The sequence below is a fragment of the Lottia gigantea genome (assembly GCF_000327385.1).
Source record: "Lottia gigantea unplaced genomic scaffold LOTGIsca_61, whole genome shotgun sequence".
Taxonomy (NCBI): Eukaryota; Metazoa; Mollusca; class Gastropoda; family Lottiidae; genus Lottia; species Lottia gigantea.
Genome location: NW_008710086.1, coordinates 1522241 through 1530367, shown reverse-complemented (window position 1 = coordinate 1530367; position 8127 = coordinate 1522241).

Genomic DNA, 8127 nt, shown 5'->3' with positions numbered 1-8127 from the left:
AAAAAGAATACCAAGTAAAGTTTATTAGGTATGTTGACTTTCCCGGTGATATAATCTAATATTATTCTACATATGTTGACGATTATTAGTTTGGACCATGATAACCTATTGAAGATATTTATATTGTATTTAATAAGAACTAACTAGCGAGGTTCTGTTGAAATTGTAATGGCGATACTCGAGATGAGTTTCTCTAGTAAACTAGTTATAACTTCACAATTCCTCGGGTTGATTTAATTACTCTCTATAACTCTCTAACATGTATGTTCTATTCTTCTATAGTATTTACATTCTGATGGTGGTAAACTAAGGATGAGGCCAAGCTAACTCAATAACTGTCAACTGTTGCACATCTTTCCGAGAATTATGCCTAAATAAAGATTATTAGTTGTGTGAACTCTCTTAAAGGGATGCCGAGTTGACAAACCCCAATACCACACTGACATTATCAGCTATGTGAACTCTCTGAAAGGAATGTTAAGTTGACAAACCTAAATACCAAATTATATACAACAGTAATGCTGTGTGAAATCCATGAAATTAACATTATTAGCTAAGTGTTAAAGGGATGCAAAGTTAACATACCAAATTTACACTTTTAAGTGTGTTGAAAACCATTATACTCAAAGCCAATCAGCTAAATAGTTGACAAATCCTATGGTATAGGGGCATCACGGCTTCTAGAGGAGCGAGCAAGAAAATACAAAATTGTTGAATTCTGCGTTTCACATATTATTATATAAAGATTTACATTATTTTCAACATCATTAATATTTAATGTAATCTCGACTATGTACTTTTTTCGTATATTTTTTTTAATCAAACCTGACCCTCCCGAGAATATTTTTTTTTTCATTTGAAAATTTGATCCACATTGATCGAGAGACGGTTGAAAATGTAAATTGACGTTTGAGGGAATAGCGGATTGATGGAAAAAACCTGAGTTTGTGCTAGATCTTATTAGATAAGTTGAACAGATAGTGTTAATACTTCAGAAACCTAGTTTAAGTAGTTTTGAAGCACAAAGCGAATATATTAATATTTTTATTGAATAAAAGAAATTGAAGTTTTACGTCCATCTGTTCTACACCATAACGGGCATGTGCCCTGGTTCTAGTATCCTCTTGGGGTAGCAGCACACACCTCAAGGTTTTGAAGAACCGCTTGCAATACATCAATTCGTGGTTTATTGCAAACAGACTGGGATGTAGAATTAGCTCAAAGTATTGGAACCTAGAGGGGTAATAAACGATACATCGTGTACATGAGTATTATGTAAATGTAAATTGTAGAAACGTTGTGTACAATACAACCAAGATTTACTTTATCAGTGTTCCGAAGTTTAATGTATAAATCAGTAACATTATTCAAGGGTTGTTCGCATTTAGGCTGAAATTAACCCAGGTTCAAATGTTAATGATTCAGGCGTCATTCGGAATATAAAATTAGTTTGTTATCTAATGACCTTCGACCCTTTACTTCGATCTGCTTCATTAGATCAAATACCAAATATGGCTTAATTAGGCCACATTGGTTTTTCTCAGTTTTCGAAGTCATCAAATTTTCGAGTTCAATATCTGTAATTACTAATATTCCAGTTCTGGAAGGAATTCCGATAACTCTATCCTTGCTTATCATAAACATTTACATTCATAATATATGGAATTCGAGGTTAAGGTGCCCTCACACCGTAGCTTATACATCTATTTGCCAATAAAATAGCGGCCATAAGTTTCGAACGCAATTCCCATGCAACTGCGTTGTGATCTGCGTTCGGAGTTCATGGTAATTATTGGCAACCATACGCAACATGGCTATGGTGTGAGGGCACATTTAACGTTTCTTTTCAAACATTCAGAGTTAATGGAATGAAATGAATGGAGTTGTGCGTCCTACTTTTTTGCACCATATGTGCTGATAAAGACGGGCAACGCCATGCAGGGTGAAATGAGGGAAATTTTGCCAGAACAGCGGCAATAGCCTGCTTTTTTTCGATTTCCAACTGTAGAGGGATCTGTAACGTGCCCAGCCTGTAGCACCCGTGGCCTCGATTTATTGTCTCATCCGAACGACTAGACGCTTTTTCCATGTCAGCCCCTCTTACCTGCATCACTGACAGGGGGAAACCGAGTTGAAAAATCCAAATTATTATCTCGACCTATGCCGGAATTGTACCCTGGACCTACAGGTTAGCGAGCAAGCGTCTAATTCTAAAGTAGAAGTAAAGGTTTTCTGTTAATAGAAACAAGAACAAGTTTGTCCCCCGAATGCTACCATGATATTAGGAAATATGACCAGAACGCATTTACTCACGACTCGTGTTTCAGGTTGCGTTTTAATGAATGGAATAAAGCGTTTCATTTCTGGATGATCGTCTTTTAAGCTCTGAACTGTGCAACACTTACTTTTAAAACCTAACCATTTTTTCATCCAATCAGCACTGACTACAATGTCTATAAAGTGAGCCACTTAATGGTTAATAATTTCACATCCATGTGGCATTATATCTGACAGCTGGAGTTAGTTTTAGAGAAATTGATATTCCAATGTGGCTTCGCTCCCTCCGCCTACTTCTGACTCATAATTTATTTTTCTTAATGTGATCTAACTAATACACGGAGGAAATTAATCTGTATCTTCTGACGAATATAGGATGTTGACTGGCCTTTGTATTTGTTTAAAAAAAATATTTTTAATAGATCTGCTGCAATTCCTAGACTAGAAATAAAAAAATCGCCCTTTTTAAAAAATCTCAAAAACAAATTGCGTTGCATTCGTGAGCGTGATTGCGCCTTAGGTAAATCCTATATTGTTTGAAGAATTAATTCGTCTTGGATTTTTAAACTTTATCGATACTTTCATCAGGATCAGAATATTTATCTCAAACTTTCAAACTAATCTCTAGTATTGTGTTCGTTAATCTTAAATCAAACGATTTACTCAGAAATAAATTGGTTCATTAAAAAAGAGATTTCTGTCACGTGATTAAGAAATATATCATTTACAGACTCGCCGCCAGATTTGATTGTTCGTATGGGTAACAAGTAAAATATTCGGAGGGGCAGAGGGTTGTGGTAATTAATTGTCGGACTTTTTTTCAGGGAGGGGGAGGTCCATTTTTTTCCCCTTCACTCCCCGCAGCCACGGGCCGTTTCATGGCACGTACCGTTCGAAATCGTGATGATTGTTTCAAATTAGTTCTGATATATGAAACTGAGCAAATATTCATCGACGGGTTCATGAAAATTGCCCACCGACCTACCGGAAGTAAAATATGGCGCTAATATGTCCATTAGTCATATGATTTATTAGTAAATTTTATACAACGGAACGAAACTATTGACTTTGGAGAAAAGTTGGTTACGGAAATTTTTTAGTACAAACAAAAATTCTTTTTAGTTTTATCTTGTGCAAAAGAAAATGATTCCACAATATTGACCGCCAAATTTACTTCCGGTTGGCTAATTAGTACAGTTGGTCGGTTGGGATTTTCTGTCAGCCTCATTTGAGTCTACTACTTCTAGCTCACCAAACGTGACCAAAGGCTCTTTGATGTAATATTGAAAGCTTTAAAAATACCATACACGACCTGCAACACTGACTTCTGTTTCACAGAGTTTATTGTGCTATTTGTAGACATTAACAAAAACCAGATAACATTAAACTGATGGTTTCACCCTAGAGGCTGGCCCATTCTTGTCTAATTGTCGGCTTATTAAAATGTCCAGTTATAGTAAAACAGGGATTAAATCTTCTCTATTGTCACTAATGTAAAAACCAAATTTCACTTCATAATAAAATAAAAATGTATTCTTTGTCATTCGGAGACGTTATTTAGCTATAATTCTCTATTTATAAAGCTCAAACTCCCTTTTAATGATTAGAATAAATTCTATATTTTATGAAATGCTTTGTTATATTTTACTGATTGACTCATCAGATGACGACAATACTCAAATGGAATCTTTGTTCGTATTGAAGCATAGTGTTTTATAATAGCCTCGCTCTTGTCTATTTCCATATCGCCCTTTACCGTAACGCCCCTTCCATTTTCTCCCTAGTCTGTTTCTATACCTTCCTTTAAAGCAACACCCCTTCCATTATCCCTCTAGTCTATTTTAATTTCGCCCTTTTCCATTCCCCATATCCCTTTTGCCTCTTATATTTGACTGGAAAATGATACTTGGCAAAGTTTTTTCGGACAGTTATTAACAAGTAAATGTATCTAGAAAGTTTCGGACTCTGAATCTAAAAAAGTTGCTCAATAAATAACCTTCGTTAGTGTTAGGTTTGTTCTCATTTTGAGACGATTGTTCATATTGATTTTACTTGATTTATATTTTAAAATTAGATCGTAATTATTTCACCACCTACTTTTTCAACTATTTGTTACTAATTGCGCTTTTCAGAAACAAGCCATTAGTCTTCTATGTAGAAGTTGGATTACCTGGATAACCATTACACTCGTACATAAATCCAGTAAATATTGCATCATCAGTTGAAAGAGCCCAGCCATGTGTAGCACATTCCAGCACTGAAATCGACATTCAGTTCTTCGCCCGCGATCTCATCAATATGCATATGCATACCACGTTTCACCAAAGTGCGGGCGTACAAATAGCCATTTTAATATTCTAATGAATGAACCAGGAAGCTTGGCAATTGAACTTCTGATTGCAACGTCGTCTGAAAGCAAGCATGTTCTTGACCTTTATCAGCGGAAATTTCATACTTTATTTTATTCGAAACGATAAAAACAACCAATTACAGTGATTGTTCGTAGACGACAGAGAGAAATGGGCAATAATAAGACGATTTACTAGGCTTAGTATAATGAAATAAAGCAAACCAGAGAAATATTAGCTTCATTGCGGAAGACTTTTTTAAAAATGTAACAAAGGACGTCTGACAAATGTGAAAAGATTCCCTATAAATCATTTAGTGTCAGACTTGCTAAAATTAGACAATGGTGGCTACTGGAACCTTCAAAGGGACAGGTTCTCTCTCAATTTGACCAATCGTATCTTATTCTCAGAGAAATTGTTTTAGTTAAGCTTATCAGTAATAATGTTCACAGCTCACCGTCGTGTTATGAGCCTTCAAATCCACGTATGTTCAGAAGTATCTGCGTTTGAAAGTTAAAATGACGGCTCGTCTTTTCTTGAGACTCTGCAATATATAGAAAGGACATATATTAAACAGAAAGTAAAATTCCTATTCCGAGGTATTTGACAAGGAATTATACGATTGTTGTACATTTCTGAAGACTAGTTACATTATATTCAGAACCCCAATCAACTCCCGAAAATGGCAAACCTGTTTCTTTAAGAGAAATTTAAAAGACTTTCCAATTGTTTTTAAAATGTTCTTTTGGAATTTTAGGTTGTAACATTGCGGTTAAGCAATGTTACGAAAGCACAGGCACAGGCATGTAGGCGTAACCTCTAGTGATAGAGCAATGTTTGTGAAGTTAGTTTAAAAGAATGATATAGAATATTTGAAATGCAAATTCATTATCTTCCAAATCTGAAATATATAAGAAGAATACTGGTTCCAACAGGACTTTTGGATGACAATTAAAACAACTTCAATTCTTAAACCATCTGAAAAGGATGGCTGCCTTTAGAGTTAACCTGGGTGTTTTAAAAAACGTTAAACAAGAGTCAATTAGGTCAATGATCTGACTTTTAAACAAAAGGGGAGATTTAAAGTATTTTAAAAATGAGAAACCAGACATGACTAGTGGACCGGAATATGATTTAGTTAACGTATTGTATTGATGTAACGGAATATGAAATTAATGTAGACATTTGAAAAACGTCTTTGAACACAAGTTGTCTGTAAGCCAATTATTTAAAATGTAAAATATGTCACACTTCAGTTCTTAAAGGAATAAATTTGCCACTGATTGTATGATCTCCTACACTCTGGAGTCCTAGGTTGACGAGAAAGCGTCAAACATTCAGGGCTGAAAGCAACCCATTAACAGCTAAGTGGAAACAGCGTAAGTTCACAGATCACACGTTTGTTGTGTTGGTGCTGACTTGGGCAAATCAGTGGTTTGCGGTTGTTCGCAAACATCTGGGCACCGTTTCAAGTAGGGTATTTCTCTGTGTACATTTCCACAGTTACGACAAACTCTTATTGTAAGATTTATTCTGATTGCAAGACCCAGAGAGGCACAATGCAATCTCGTGGAGCATTATTATTTACATGTAAAGAAAGAGTAAACTTTGGACACAAAACTCAAGTTCTCTAAAAAGATATCATTTGATGATAATGTACAGAGCTAGGAAGTAAAACTTCTTTAACTTTTTTTAACCTCATCTCATGATAATTTCATCATAGTTATTTTTCATGAAAATTTCTTTTTATCGTTTCAGGATGTTGCGAATTGTAGTTTTTGGATTATTTTTGGTTGTACCCTCAGTGGTCGGGTTCTCTCTCGTCACAACCTGTCTGACGAAATGTCTATATTGCGTGCACGACTGGGGTAAGGATGTATACAACGGAAAAGCATGTGCATTGGAATGTGAACGGAGTGGTGGAAAAAGCATCGATGTGGATTGTGTCATGGGGCACTTTCAATCTGGAAAAAGAACCATGGTAGCATTAAAACCGATCAGAAAGGAGACATGTTTTGGTAATTGTCGACGTTGTTCTGCAGAAAACAATCTACCTATGGTACAAGAACTATCTTGTATTTTCGGATGCATCTTGAAAAAAAATGTGCCTTCTTTGTGTTGAAGAGATTGAGATTGAGATGACAGCCTGTTAAATTAAAAAAAAAATGTTTTCAAAAGTTTTTCTTCGATCAGGTTACGCCAAGATAAAAGATATATATTTTTTACAGTTTGGTTTAAATTAAACGAAATGAGGTTTTTTTTTATGTCTTACTCATTCTGCTATCCGAACTGTTTGTATTCCTAGATGTTTTCAAACATTAAAATAGGGCAAGACTTTTTGTCCTAGAAAATCATCGAACGTTATTTGATTTTACGGAATTTTAGTTTCTGAAATGATAGTTTAATTGATGATGGTTGTATGTATCATTTTCTTAAAGGATGACTTGTGCAGTTGATGACCTCTACGATTTCAAATCAGTACCATTTCAAATCAATTGCCGTTTCTGTAGGCACAAATAGTAACCAACTGTACAAAGTACATTAAGATATAGCCCTGCTGATTTTAGAATTGTTACTTGCTTTCACTAATTATAAAATAAGGGAAGAAGCGACTCTTCAAAACGAATGGTGTATTTATAAGTACTCTAATAATGCAGTTGCTGATATACATGAATATCTGCCTATTATATATACATCCGGGTACGATTCAAAAACATAAACACGGGCAGTCCACTTTATTTAAAGGTAAAAAATATTATTAAAAAATATATTGGATGGACTTACTCTGTGTTGATTACTACTTACACTACCTTAAATTAAGTCGACTGATCTTGTTGATGTTTTGAATTGTTCCCGGACGTGCATTATCATCAAAGCTGTAATATTAATAGTACATAGATAATTTCACCAGAGCAGTGAATACATCGAGCGTACTTGAGGAACACGCTTCTCTTATTTAGTATTTCATTTATTGCAGGGAGATAACTCTTGATACAGTGATACTTTCTGTCGCAAGATTTCACATGATTTTCTTTCGAAGGGCACATGCATACCAGTATAATACTAACGTACGTCTTTAGGTGCGAACAGACTTGACAGGATGTCTGATGTGATGTGCTGTGTTGATTATCGATACATACACGAGGTACGGTTCTGGGTACGATTTTGAGCCTCGTACATAATCCCGACAACGTATCACGTCTGTTCCCACCTTAACAAACGATTATTTGTCTTCAATGGGCGTGGCTATATTATCAATGCTTGGAGCCATTTTCATATTCGACCAACTTCCGTACATTCGATCTTAGTTGAGCTATTTATGGATCTTTATCTATAAAATCGTACGTCGTACGTTATTTTGTAACATGAAAACATTGAAAAAATAAAATGTTTGGTTTATCATTGTTGTAATTAAGTATATGATCATATGATGGAAGGGGGCGGCAGAACACAACGGGACTACTCCGGGAAAACATTACTCTAGACATCAGAAATTAGTTCA